This window comes from Oncorhynchus clarkii, chromosome 27 (genome assembly GCF_045791955.1).
Source record: "Oncorhynchus clarkii lewisi isolate Uvic-CL-2024 chromosome 27, UVic_Ocla_1.0, whole genome shotgun sequence".
Classification (NCBI taxonomy): Eukaryota; Metazoa; Chordata; class Actinopteri; order Salmoniformes; family Salmonidae; genus Oncorhynchus; species Oncorhynchus clarkii.
Genome location: NC_092173.1, coordinates 1,354,927 through 1,370,442, shown reverse-complemented (window position 1 = coordinate 1,370,442; position 15,516 = coordinate 1,354,927).

Here is a 15,516-nt window from a genome sequence, read left to right as displayed (position 1 = left end):
GGTATAGTGGCCATATATCACACACCCTTGGTGCCTTATTGCTGTTATAAACTGGTTACCAACATAATTAGAGCAGTAAAAATAAATGTTTTGTCATACCCATGCTACACGGTCTGAAATAACACGACTGTCAGCTATTCAGGGCTCAAACCACCCAGTTAATTTATCTAAGAAATTCAGAATATATATATTTTTAAATCCTCCTGTTACATTGCTAACTTATAAATAGGTGTTTTAAGAGCTATTCAATCATAACTCCATACTAATAAAACAGCTTTAATAATCCATCTGCCAGGTCTGATCTGCTCTCTATGGTTCATTACTTTATTATTCAGACAAAATGGAACCTGTATCCATAACAATCTAGAAAAGATGTATCAATAGAGTATCTACCAAACGACAAACACTCAATGTTTTGTGACAATTGTAAACAGATGCATAATCACAATTTGAGTTCCTGAAGGTGTGGACTGCGCGCGCATGTGAATATGGTTCCCTACAGACTTGTCAATATGAACTTATTTTAGTCGGTTATTTGAATGCTCTCTACAGATTGGTGTACCTGTAAAAAGGAGATTCCGTCAGTCACTTGACACAGGGGGTTCATTTAAAGAGTGATTGCATTTGTTTCGGGAACCGGACTGCCTCCCGGGCATGAGCCAGGTGCCCCGCTATGGCGGATGACAAGTCAAGCACGTGGAGTGATGAGTAGCATTCAGTGTTTTCATAAGCAAAAGTAATTTATTTCGATAAAAACATTTATTTTACAGAAAATAGATTGTTTCTGGACCATGCTGCCTTAACAACATGACCGAACGCAGATTATTGTTTGATTTGAGAAGTGCACTCCTCCCTCCCCGCTTTCACCCGATGAAGTGATGCCAGGTTTAACCCGGACCAAGTTTTATTTATTTTTAACTAGACAAGTCAGTTAAGAACAAATTCTTATTTACAATGACTGCCTTGTTCGTGGGCAGAACGACAGATTTTTACTTTGTCAGCTCGGGGATTTGATCCAGCAACTTTTTGGTTACTGACCCAACGCTCTAACCACTAGGCTACCTGTCGCTCAACAACCCTACACTGCTGCCTATCAAAACTAGACAAAAGTGATCTAAACCCCGAAACAGACTAAACAACACAATAAACAGATTTGGAACGTGAGACTATTTCAATGCAACAGTTGGTGAAGAGAAATGGGTGGGATAGGATGTTTGACACAGCAGTGCTTCTTAGTGGCAGAAGTAAAGCATTGCCTGTGCCAGTATGGGTACATTTGCAAACAGTGAACGTTTTCTATTGGAGAAATTCAGGTAGGTCCCTCCCTCGTTTGGTTCCTAGTGATGAATACCCCTCAGGACAAACTGAGTCACTACATAATGCATTAATTAATGTTACATGTTTTGACATTTAAAAATCAGACTGGTGCTTAAATATAGTCATATATTCTGCCTACAGTACATTCTGCTGTCCATTCTGAAGTCCACAACACTGACAACACATACATCGACAGGGAAGTACTTTACCCTCAATTACTATGCAAACACATGCTTGAATAAAAACACCACTTATTCCCTGGCACAGCTCTCTTACAATGGAAAAAATGATCTTGACCATAATTCTTGTACATTTAAATTTTATTTTCTTAGCCTGTCTTGTGGTCTGTCATATGAACTCCTCCAGATCGCTTTGCCTGTCCCAGTAAGGTGGTTCTTCCATTGACAGCCCTGCTATGTCCTCAAACACTGGGGCGTAGGTGTCAACACACCCACGTTCAGGAGCTGCTCCCAGTGCTGAGGGGAATCACTACAGATCCTGGTTCGATTCCAGGCTGTATCACAACCGGCCGTGATTGGGAGTCCCATAGGGCGGCGCACAATTGGCCCAGTGTCATTAGGGTTTGGCCGTCATTAGGGTTAGGCCGTCATTGTTCGGTTCCTAGTGATGAATCATTGTAAATAAGAATTTATTCAACTGACTTGCCTAGTTAAATAAATAAGAACAAATTCTTATTTACAATTTTGAACTGGCTTGCCTAGTTACGTAAGGGTAAAATAAAATGTTTTAAAAAATCACCGTAGTCAGCCGTCCTAGTCCTTTACTGGGCGTGGGGGGGGCACAGGGTCTCTAAATGGGAGGGGACAGGTAGGCTTACATTTTTTTTAATTTAACCTTCAACTAATTAGGCAAGGCAGCAGTTAAGGACAGTTTTATTTACAATGATGGCCTATTTTGATGCCTTCCAACATGGAATTAAAATAGATTGAGGGGTTTGTATCATTTGATTTACACAACATGCCTATCACTTTGAAGATGCAAAATATTTTTTATTGTGAAACAAACAAAATATAAGACAAAAAAAACAGGATTTGAGCGTGCATAACTAGTCAATACTTTGAGACACTTATTGCAGCAATTACAGCTGCAAGTCTTTTGGGGTATGTATCTATAAGCTTGGCACATCAAGCCACTGGGATTTTTGCCAATTTTAAGGCAAAACTGCTCCAGCTCCTTCAAGTTGGATGGGTTCCGCTGATATACAGCAATTTTACGTCATACCACAGATTCTCAATTGGATTGATGTCTGGGCTTTGACCAGGCCATTCCAAGACATTTAAATGTTTCCCCTTAAACCACTCGAGTGTTGCTTTAGCAGTATGCTTAGGGCCATTGTCCTGCTGGAATCACCGCGGAATCACTTGAATCTCTGGAACACTGAAACAGGTTTCACTGAAGAATTTCCCTGTATTTGGCGCCATCCATCATTCCTTCAATTCTGACCAGATTCCCAGTCCCCGCCGATGGAAAAACATCGTGATGCTGCCACCACCATGCTTCACTGTGATGGTGTTCTTGGGGTGATGAGAGGTGTTGGGTTTGCACCAGATATAGCGTTGTCCTTGATGGCCAAAAAGCTCAATTTTAATCTCCACTATTGCTCCTGTACGCAAGAAAGCAAAGGTAACTGAACTAAATGACTATCGCCCTGTAGCACTCACTTCTGTCATCATGAAGTGCTTCGAGAGTTAAGGTAGAGGTGATAGGATCCTAAACTGACATCCTAGACCCACTTTAATTTCCTTACCTCCCCAATAGATCCACAGACGATCCAATCGCCATTGCACTGCACGCTTCCTTATCCCACTTGAACAAGAAGAATACCCATGTAAGACTGCTTATCATTGACTTTAGCTCAGCCTTCAATATCAATGTACCCTCCACGCTCATCAAGCTTGGGGCCCTGGGTCTGAACCACACCCTGTGCAACTGGGTCCTGAACTTACTGACAGGCCACTCCCAGGTGGTGAAGGTAGGAAACAACACCTCCACTTCACTGATCCGTAACACTGGGGCCCCACAAGGGTGCGTGCTCAGCCGCTACCACCTGGTTACTCAACCCAGCACATTAGAAGCTTCTGCCCTATATACATAGAATTGAAATCACTGGCCACTTTAAAAATGGAATACTAGTCACTTTAATGTTTACGGACTGCTTTACTAATTTCATAAGCACAGTTGTCTGAGGTTACATACACCTTAGCCAAATAAATTTAAACTCAGTTTAAATTCCTGACATTTTAATCCTTGTAAAATCCTTAGGTGAGTTAGGATCACCACTTTATTTTAAGAATGTAAAATGTCAGAATAATAAATGTGATTTATAGCTTTTATTTATTTAATCACATTCCCTGTGGGTCAGAAGTTTACATACACTCAATTAGTATTCGGTAGCATTGCCTTTCGCTCCATAGTACGCTCATCTCTAGGAGACAGAATGCGTAGAAAATAGTACAATTTAAGAAAAGCCCTGGAATGAGTAGATGTCCAAACTTTTGACTGGTACTGAATTTGTAAAAACTCTTTATAAACTGTGTTTTGTAGCGTAAACTAACAATTTTATATTTATGACTGGCCAAGATGATTGTCTGTCTGTTTCATATATGCAAGTAGTTAAAACGCTGTCAGTTCCACTTTTATAGCCGACAGAGAAAACAATACCTCTTAAAAAATCCATAAATGTATTATTCTTGTGCATATACTCTATATTTTGCGTAAAATCATTTCTGGCATGAGTGCGTAAATCTCTAAGCTTTAGGGCCTATAACTGTGCGCATGTCAAATAGCCTACACGCCAAATGCTTTTGGGAACAGCAGAAAAAGTGGACATCGTCCACGTCGGAAAATAATCTGAGTTTAATTGAAAAACAGTAACGCTGTGAAATGGAGAGTTGAAGTAATGAGAAGAGAGGGCCAGAAATTGTTTGGGAAAGTAGTAAAAGAGGATGATGCCAGTCCCGGCTATGTTATGTGATGATTGTGTGGAGCTATACAAATTTGACAGTCACAAGACGGGGACTTCAAATAGTCCTATGGTGTGTCAAGGTAACAGTAGCCTGCTGTTCAGAGGTTAAATGGAGTCTGAAATCTGGACACTGACTGTAGGTCTATAACCTCTCACAGCCTTAATATTAACTCCTGTAGAATTAACCATTTCTTGCAGTAAAATTATACACCAAATGTAGATAAGATTGGGACTTGGGAACAGGAGTTGGTAAATAATATTTTTTTTTGCATTTAAAGAAAATGTGAAGTTGGTCTGTAGGGGTGCCATCTTTATCAGCATCATAACAGCTGTTAGTATTTCAACCACAAAATATGCATCAAAGCCCAAATTTTAATATTTTCAGAAACCATTTGGGTCGTTTTCATAGCTTTCCATTTCCTATTGCATTTTCTCCCCGGTCCCTAAACGTATTTGCTCCGCCAATGAAGCAAAGATGACAGAACTTCAAATAAAATGTATTTATATAGCCCTTCTTACATCAGCTGATATATCAAAGTGCTGTAAAGAAACCCCAGCCTAAAACCCCAAACAGCAAGCAATGCAGGTGTAGAAGCACGGTGGCTAGGAAAAACTCCCTAGAAAGGCCAGAACCTAGGAAGAAACCAGGCTATGAGGGGTGGCCAGTCCTCTTCTGGCTGTGCCGGGTGGAGATTATAACAGAACATGGCCAAGATGTTCAAATGTTCATAAATGACCAGCATGGTCAAATAATAATAATCACAGTAGTTGTCGAGGGTGCAACAGGTCAGCACATCAGGAGTAAATGTCAGTTGGCTTTTCATAGCCGATCATTCAGAGTATCTCTACCGCTCCTGCTGTCTCTAGAGAGTTGGAAACAGCAGGTCTGGGACAGGTAGCACGTCCGCTGAACAGGTTAGGATTCCATACCCGCAGGCAGAACAGTTGAAACTGGAGCATCAGCACGGCCAGGTAGACTGGGGACAGCAAGGAGTCATCAGCCCAGGTAGTCCTGAGGCATGGTCCTAGGGCTCAGGTCCTCCTAGAGAGAGCATACTTAAATTCACACAGGACACCGGATAAGACAGGAGAAATACTCCAGATATAACAGACTGACCCTAGCCCCCCGACAAACTACTGCAGCATAAATACTGGAGGCTGAGACGGGAGGAGTCAGGGGACACTGTGGCCCCATCCGATGATACCCCCGGACAGGGCCAAACAGGCAGAATATAACCCCACCCACTTTGCCAAAGCACAGCCCCCACACCACTAGAGGGATATCTTCAACCACCAACTTACCATCCTGAGACTAGACAGAGTATAGCCCACAAAGATCTCCGCCACGGCACAACCCAAGGGGGGGAGCCAACCCAGACAGGAAGACCACGTCAGAGACTTAACCCACTCAAGTGAAGCCCCCCTCCTAGAGACGGCATGGAAGAGCACCAGTAAGCCAGTAACTCAGCCCCCCGTAATAGGGTTTGAGGCAGAGAATCCCAGTGGAGAGAGGGGAACCGACCAGGCAGAGACAGCAAGGGCGGTTAGTTGCTCCAGTGCCTTTCCGTTCACCTTCACACTCCTGGGACAGACTACACTCAATCATAGAGCCTACTGAAGAGATGAGTCTTCAAAAAATACTTAAAGGTTGAGACCGAGTCTGCGTCTCTCACGTGTAGGCAGATCATTCCATGAAAATGGAGCTCTATAGGAGAAAGCCCTGCTTCCAGCTGTTTGCTTAGACATTCTAGGGACAGTAAGGAGCCCTGCGTCTTGTGACCGTAGCGTACGTGTAGGTATGTACGGCAGGACCAAATCGGAAAGATAGGTAGGAGCAAGCCCATGTAATGCTTTGTAGGTCAGCAGTAAAGCCTTGAAATCAGCCTTTGCCTTAACAGGAAGCCAGTGCAGAGAGGCTAGCACTGGAGTAATATGATCACATTTAGTCAAGATTCTAGCAGCCGTGTTTAGCACTAACTGAAGTTTATTTAGTGCTTTATCCACGTAGCTGAAAGTAGAGCACTGCAGTAGTCTAACCTAGAAGTGACAAAAGCATGGATACATTTTTCTGCATCATTTTTGGACAGAATGTTTCTGATTTTTCCAATGTTATGTAGATGGAAAAAAAGCTGTCCTTGAAACAGTTTGATATGTTTGTCAATAGAGAGATCAGGGTTCAGAGTAACGCCGAGGTCCTTCACATTTTTATTTGAGACGACTGTACAACCATCAAAATTAATTGTCAGATTTAACAGAAGAACTCTTTGTTTCTTGGGACCTAGAACAAGCATCTCTGTTTTGTCCGAGTTTAAAAGTAGAACATTTACAGTCATCCACTTCCTTATGTCTGAAACACAGGCTTCCATGGAGGGCAATTTTGGGGCTTTGGGTTTTTTAAAAATATTTTCTGGGTCAAGGTTTGGCTATTTCAAGAGAGGCTTTATTACTGCCACTTTTAGTGAGTTTGGTACACATCCTGTGGATAGAGAGCCGTTTATTATGTTCAACATAGGAGGGCCAAGCACAAGAAGCAGCTCTTTCAGTAGTTTAGTTGGAATAGGGTCCAGTATGCAGCTTGAAGGTTAAGAGGCCATGATTATTTTCATCATTGTGTGACGAGATATAGTACTAAAAAACTTGAGTCTCTCCCTTGATCCTAGGTCCTGGCAGAGTTGTGCAGACTCAGGACAACTGAGCTTTGGAGCAATACGCAGATTTAAAGAGGAGTCCGTAATTTGCTTTCTAATAATCATGATCTTTTCCTCAAAGAAGTTCATGCATTTAATCACTCTTGAAGTGAAAGCCATCCTCTCTTGGGGAATGCTGCGTTTTAGTTAGCTTTGCGACAGTATCAAAAATAAATTTGGGATTGTTCTTATTTTCCTCAATTAAGTTGGAAAAATAGGATAATCGAGCAGCAGTGAGGGCTCTTCGATATTGCACGGTACTGCAATGGTGCCATTTCCGTTGCAATTTTCTGGAAGCTTGCTTCAGAGCTCGGGTATTTTCTGTATACCAGGGAGCTAGTTTCTTATGACAAATGTTTTTTGTTTTTAGGGGTGCAGCTGCATCTAGGGTATTGCATAAGGTTAAATTGAATTCCTCAGTTAGGTGGTTAACAGATTTTTGTCGTCTGACGTCCTTGGGTAGGCGGAGGGTGTCCGGAAGGGCACCTAGGGATCTTTGGGTTGTCCGAGAATTTATAGCACGACTTTTGATGATCTCTGGTTGGGGTCTGAGCAGATTATTTGTTGCGATTGCAAACGTAATAAAATGGTGGTCCGATAGTCCAAGATTATGAGGAAAACATTAAGATCCACAATATTTATTCCACGGGACAAAACTAGGTCCAGAGTATGACTGTGGCAGTGAGTAGGTCCGGAGACATGTTGAACAAAACCAACTGAGTCGATGATGGCTCCGAAAGCCTTTTGGAGTGGGTCTGTGGACTTTTCCATGTGAATATTAAAGTCACCAAAAATTTTAATATTATCTGCCATGACAACAAGGTCCGATAGGAATTCAGGGAACTCAGTGAGGAACGCTGTATATGGCCCAGGAGGCCTGTAAACAGTAGCTATAAAAAGTGATTGAGTAGGCTGCATAGATTTCATGACTAGAAGCTCAAAAGACGAAAACGACTGGGTTTTTTGTAAGTTGAAATGCACACCTCTGCCTTTGCGGGACGTGAAGGGGATATGGTCAATAGTGTAACCAGGAGGTGAGGCCTCATTTAACACAGTAAATTCATCAGGCTTGAGCCATGTTTCCGTCATGCCAATCACATCAAGATTATGATTAGTTAATTGACTATAACTGCCTTGGAAGTGAGGGATCTAACATTAAATAGCCCTATTTTGAGATGTGAAGTATCACAATCTCTTTCAATAATGACACGAATGGGGGATGTCTTTATTCCAGAGAGATTATTTAATTTATTTTTATTTCACCTTTATTTAACCAGGTAGGTTAGTTGAGAACAAGTTCTCATTTGCAACTGCGACCTGGCCAAGATAAAGCAAAGCAGTTCGAAAGCACATACAACAACACAGAGTTACACATGGAATAAACAAACATACAGTCAATAATACAGTAGAAAAGGTCTGTATACAATATGTGCAAATGAGGTAGGATAAGGGAGGTAAGGCAATAAATAGACCATGGTAGTGAAGTAATTACAATATAGCAATTAAACACTGGAATGGTAGATGTGCAGAATATATATATATATATATATATATATAAACTGCTCAAAAAAATAAAGGGAACACTTAAACAACACAATGTAACTCCAAGTCAATCACACTTCTGTGAAATCAAACTGTCCACTTAGGAAGCAACACTGATTGACAATAAATGTCACATGCTGTTGTGCAAATGGAATAGACAACAGGTGGAAATTATAGGCAATTAGCAAGACACCCCCAATAAAGGAGTGGTTCTGCAGGTGGTGACCACAGACCACTTCTCAGTTCCTATGCTTCCTGGCTGATGTTTTGGTCAATATTGAATGCTGGTGGTGCTTTCACTCTAGTGGTAGCATGAGATGGAGTCTACAATCCACACAAGTGGCTCAGGTAGTGCAGCTCATCCAGGATGGAACATCAATGCGAGCTGTGGCAAGAAGGTTTGCTGTGTCTGTCAGCGTAGTTTCCAGAGCATGGAGGCGCTACCAGGAGACAGGCCAGTACATCAGAAGACGTGGAGGAGGCCGTAGGAGGGCAACAACCCAGCAGCAGGACCGCTACCTCCGCCTTTGTGCAAGGAGGAGCACTGCCAGAGCCCTGCAAAATGACCTCCAGCAGGCCACAAATGTGCATGTGTCTGCTCAAACGGTCAGAAACAGACTCCATGAGGGTGGTATGAGGGCCCGACGTCCACAGGTGGGGGTTGTACTTACAGCCCAACACCGTGCAGGACGTTTGGCATTTGCCAGAGAACACCAAGATTGGCAAATTTGCCACTAGCGCCCTGTGCTCTTCACAGATGAAAGCAGGTTCACACTGAGCACATGTGACAGACGTGACAGTCTGGAGACGCCGTGGAGAACGTTCTGCTGCCTGCAACATCCTCCAGCATGACCGGTTTGGCGGTGGGTCAGTCATGGTGTGGGGTGGCATTTCTTTGGGGGGCCGCACGGCCCTCCATGTGCTCGCCAGAGGTAGCCTGACTGCCATTAGGTACCGAGATGAGATCCTCAGACCCCTTGTGAGACCATATGCTGGTGCGGTTGGCACTGGGTTCCTCCTAATGCAAGACAATGCTAGACCTCATGTGGCTGGAGTGTGTCAGCAGTTCCTGCAAGAGGAAGGCATTGATGCTATGGACTGGCCCGCTCGTTCCCCAGACCTGAACCCAATTTAGCACATCTGGGACATCATGTCTCGCTCTATCCACCACAGACTGTCCAGGAGTTGGCGGATGCTTTTGTCCAGGTCTGGGAGGAGATCCCTCAGGAGACCATCCGCCACCTCATCAGGAGCATGCCCAGGCATTGTAGGGAGGTCATACATGCACGTGGAGACCACACACACTACTGAGCCTCATTTTGACTTGTTTTAAGGACATTACATCAAAGTTGGATCAGCCTGTAGTGTGGTTTTCCACTTTAATTTTGAGTGTGACTCCAAATCCAGACCTCTATGGGTTGATAAATTTGATTTCCAATGAGAATTTTTGTGTGATTTTGTTGTCAGCACATTCAACTGTGTTAAATTAAGAAAAAAGTATTTAATAAGAATATTTCATTAATTCAGATCTAGGATGTGTTATTTTAGTGTTCCCTTTATTTTTTTATATATATATATATATATATATATATATAAGGGAACACTAAACTAACACATCCTATATATATATATATATATATATATATATATATATACACACACACACACAGTGGGGCAAAAAAGTATTTAGTCAGCCACCAATTGTGCAAGTTCTCCCACTTAAAAAGATGAGAGGCCTGTAATTGTCATCATAGGTACACTTCAACAATGACAGACAAAATGAGGGGAAAAAATCCAGAAAATCACATTGTAGAATTTTTAATGAATTTATTTGCAAATTATGGTGGAAAATAAGTATTTGGTCAATAACAAAAGTTTATCTCAATACTTTGTTATATACCCTTTGTTGGCAATGACAGAGGTCAAACGTTTTCTGTAAGTCTTCACAAGGTTTTCACACACTGTTGCTGGTATTTTGGCCCATTCCTCCATGCAGATCTCCTCTAGACCAGTGATGTTTTGGGGCTGTTGCTGGGCAACAGACTTTCAACTCTCTCCAAGGTGTCCAAAGAAGGGCCAGAGGTATACAGAATGGTGTCGTCTGCATAGAGGTGGATCAGAGAATCCCCAGCAGCAAGAGCGACATCATTGATGTATACAGAGAAGAGAGTCGGCCCGAGAAATGAACCCTGTGGCACCCCCATAGAGACTGCCAGATGTCCAGACAACAGGCCCTCCAATTTGACACACTAAAATCTATCAGAGAAGTAGTTGGTGAACCAGGCGAGGCAATCATTTGAGAAACCAAGGCTGTTGAGTCTTGCCGATAAGAATGTGGTGATTGACAGAGTCAAAAGCCTTGGCCAGGTCGATGAATACGGCTGCACAGTATTGTCTATCTATGGCCGTTATGATATCGTTTAGGACCTTGAGCGTGGCTGAGGTGCAGCTATGACCAGCTCTGAAACCAGATTGCATAGCGGAGAAGGTACGGTGGGATTCGAAATGGTCGGTAATCTGTTTGTTAACTTGGCTTTCGAAGACCTTAGAAAGGCAGGGTAGGATAGATATAGGTCTCTAGCAGTTTGGGTCTAGAGTGTCTCCCCCTTTGAAGAGGGGGATGACCACGGCAGCTTTCCCATCTTTGAGAATCTCAGACGCTATGAAAGAGAGGTTGAACAGGCTAGTAATAGGGGTTGCAACAATTTCGGCAGATCATTTTAGAAAGAGAGGGTCCAGATTGTCTAGCCCGGCTGATTTTTAGGGGTCCAGATTTTTCAGCTATTTCAGAACATCAGCTATCTGGATTTTGGTGAAGGAGTGGAGGGCTGTTGATCGGGGTAGGGGTAGCCAGGTGGAAATCATGGCCAGCCGTAGAAAAATGCTTATTGAAATTCTCAATTATAGTGGATGACAGTGTTTCCTAGCCTCAGTGCAGTGGGCAGCTGGGAGGAGGGTCTCTTATTCTCCATGGCCTTTACAGTGTCCTGTTTTGAGTTTGTGTTTGTGCTACAGGATGCAAATTTCTGCTTGAAAAAGCTAGCCTTAGCTTTCCTAACTGCCTGTGTATATTGGTTCCTACTTCCCTGAAGAGTTACATTTCACGGGGGCTATTGAATGCTAATGCAGAACGCCACAGGATATTTTTGTGCTGGTCAAAGGCAGAGAGAACCAAGGGTTATATCTGTTCCTGGTTCTACATTTTTTGAATGCGGCATGCTTATTAAGATGGTGAGGAAGGCACTTTTAAAGAATAGCCAGGCATCCTCTACTGACGGGAGGAAGTCAATATCTTTCCAGGATACCACGGCCAGGTCGATTAGAAAGGCCTGCTCGCTGAAGTTTTTTAGGGAGCGTTTGACAGTGATGAGTTTGTGTTTGTGTGGTCGTTTGACTGCATAACCATTTCTGATGCAGGCAATGAGGCAGTGATCGCTGAGATCTTGCAGACATCAGCAGAGGTGTATTTGGAGGGCAAGTTGGTTAGGATGATATCTATGAGGGTGCCTGTGTTTACGGATTTGTAGTTGTACCTGGTAGGTTCATTGATAATTTGTGTGAGATTGAGGGCATCAAGTTTAGGTTGTAGGAAGGCTGGGGTGTTAAGCATGTCCCAGTTTAGGTCACCTAGCAGCACTAACTCTGAAGATAGATGGACGGCAATCAATTCACATATGGAGTCCAGGGCACAGCTGGGGGCAGAGGGTGGTCTATAGCAAGTGGCAACAGTGAGAGACTTGTTTCTGGAAAGATGGATTTTTAAAAATAGAAGCTCGAATTGTTTGGGTACAGACCTGGATAGTATGACAGAGCTCTGCAGGCTATCTCTGCAGTAGATTGCAACTCTGCCCCCTTTGGCAGTTCTATCTTTTCTGAAAATGTTATAGTTATAGTCTGAGGTCCTGAGCTCTCTGGAGCAGGTTTTCATCAAGGCTCTCCTCTGTACTTTGCTCTGTACTTTACTCAAACCTGACTAGTATCCTCTGCTGCTGAAAATCATCCCCACAGCATGTTGTGACACCAACGTGCTGGTGCCAGGGGCTGGTGGGCTGGTGCCAGGTTTCATCCAGACTTGATGCTTGGCATTCAGGCTAAAGAGTTCAGTATTGGTTTCATCAGACCAGAGAATCTTGTCTTTCATTTTCTGAAAGTCCTTTAGCTACCTTTTGTCAAACACTAAGCGGGCTGTTTTATGCCTTTTAATGAGGAGTGGCTTCCGTCTGGCCACTCTATTATATAGGCCTGATTGGTGGAGTGCTGCAGAGATGGTTGTCCTTCTGGAAAGTTCTCCCATCTTTACAGAGCAACTATGGAGCTCTGTCAGAGTGATCATCGGGTTCTTGGTCACATCGCTGATAAAGGCCATTCTCCCCCTATTGTTAAGTTTGGCCGAATGGCCAGCTCTAGGAAGAGTCTTGGTGGTTCTAAATTTCTTCCATTTAAGATTGATGGAGGCCACTGTGTTCTTGGGGACCTTCAATGCTGCAGAAACGTTTTGGTACCCTTACCCAGATCTGTGCCTCGACACAATCATATCTCGGATCTCTGCAGACAATTCCTTTCGACCTTATGGCTTGGTTTTTTCATCTTCATGCACTGTCAACTGTGGGACCTTATATAGACCGGCGTGTGCCTTTCCAAGTCATGTCCAATCAATTGAATTTACCACAGGTGGTCTCCAATCAAGTTGGAGACACATCTCAAGGATGATCAATGGAAACAGGATGCATCTGAGATACATTTTGAGTCTCATAGCAAAGGGTAAGAATAGTTATGTAAATAAGGTATTTATGTTTATTTTTAATGCTTTTGAAAAATGTCTAAAAACCTGTTTTCACTTTCATTATGGGATATTGTGTGTAGATTGACGAGGGAAAAGGGGTTTTAATCAATTTTATAATAAGGCTGTAACGTAACAAAATGTTTAAAAAACGTCAAGTGGTCTGATACTTTCCAAACGCACTGAATATACACTACAGGACCAAAAGTGGACACCTGCTCGTCGAACATCTCCTTCCAAAATTATGGGTACACATTTTTTTAATTTAACTAGGCAAGTCAGTTAAGAATAAATTCTTATTTACAAAGATGGCCTAGGAACAGTGGGTTAACTGCCTTGTTCAGGAGCAGAACAATAGATCATTGTCAGCTGGGGGATTCAATCTTGCAACCTTTTGATTTTACCTTTATTTAACTAGGCAAGTCAGTTAAGAGCAAATTCTTATTTACAATGACAGCCTAGGAACAGTGGGTTAACTTGTTCAGGGGCAGAACAACAGATATTTTACCTTGTCAGCTCGGTGATTCGATCTTGCAACCTTTCGGTTATAAGTCCAACGCTCTAACCACTAGACTACCTGTCACCCCATTAATAGGGAGTTGGTCCCCCCTTTGCTGCTATAACAGCTTCCACTCTTCTGGGAATGCTTTCCACTAGATGTTGGAGCATTGCTGTGTGGACTTGCTTCCATTCAGCCACAAGCACATTAGTGAGGTCGGGTACTGATGTTGAGCAATTAGGTCAGGGCTCTGTGCAGGCTATTCAAGTTCTTCCACACCGATCTCGACAAACCATTTCTGTATGGACCTCGCTTTTTGCACGGGGGTATTGTCATGCTGAAACGGGAAAGAACCTTCCCCAAACTGTTGCCACAAGGTTGGAAGCACAGAATTGTCTAGAATGTCATAATATGCTGTAGTGTTTAGATTTCTCTTCACTGCAACTAAGGGGCCTAGCTCTGACCATGAGAAAGCCGTAGACCATTATTCCTCTTCCACTAAACTTTACAGTTGGCACTCTGCATCCGGGCAGTCAGTGTTCTCCTGGCATCCGCCAAACCCAGATTTGTCCGTTGGACTGCCAGATGGTGAAGTGTGATTCATCACTCCAGAGAACTAATTTCTACTGCTCCAGAGTGCAATGGCGGCGTGCTTTACACCACTCCAGCCGACGCTTGGTGATCTCAGGCTTGTGTGCGGCTGTTCGGCATTGGAAATCCATTTCATGAAGCGCCTGGTGAACAGGTCTCGTGCTGACTGAAGTTGGAACTCGGTACTGGGTGATGCAACCATGGACAAAGATTTCTATACACTACATGCTTCAGATTTTCAAAAATGTAACTCGGCCACTCAGGAACATTCAATATCTTCTTGGTAAGCAACTCCAGTGTAGATTTAGCCTCTGTGTTATATGTTTTTGTCCTGTTGGAAAGCAGACTGCAACAGGCTTCCTGTGCTTAGCTCCAGTCTGTTTATTTTTATCCTGAAAACTCCCCAGTCAACAATTACAAGCATACCCTTAACATGATGCAGCCACCACTATGCTTGAAAATATAGAGAGTGGTACTCAGTAATGTGTTGTATTGGATTTGCCCCAAACATAACACTTTGTATTCAGGACAAAAGTGAATTGCTTTGTCACATTTTTTTGCACTATTACTTTATTGCCTTTTTTTGCAAACAGGATGCATGTTTTGGAATATTTTGATTCTGTACAGGCTTCCTTCTTTTCACTCTGTCAATTAGGTTAGTATTGTGGAGTAACTACATTGTTTTTGATCCATCCTCAGTTTTCTCCTATCACAGCCATTAAACTCTATAACTGTTTTGAAGTTACCATAGGCATCATGGTGAAATTCCTGAGCGGTTTCCTTCCTCTCCAGCAACTGAGTTGGGAAGAACACCTGTATCTTTGTAGTGACTGGGTGTATTGATACACCATCCAAAATGTAATTATTAACTCAACACGCTGAAAGGGGTATTCAATGTCAGATTTGTTTTTGGACCCATCTACCAATGGGTGCCCTTCTTTGCGAACCATTGGAAACCTCCCTGGTTTTTGTGCTTGAATCTGTGCATGAAATTGACTGCTTGACTGAGGGACCTTATAGATAATTGTATGTGTGGGGTACAGAGATGGGGTAGTCATTTAAAAATCATTTTAAACACTATTATTGCGTCCATGCAACTTATGTGGCCTGTTAA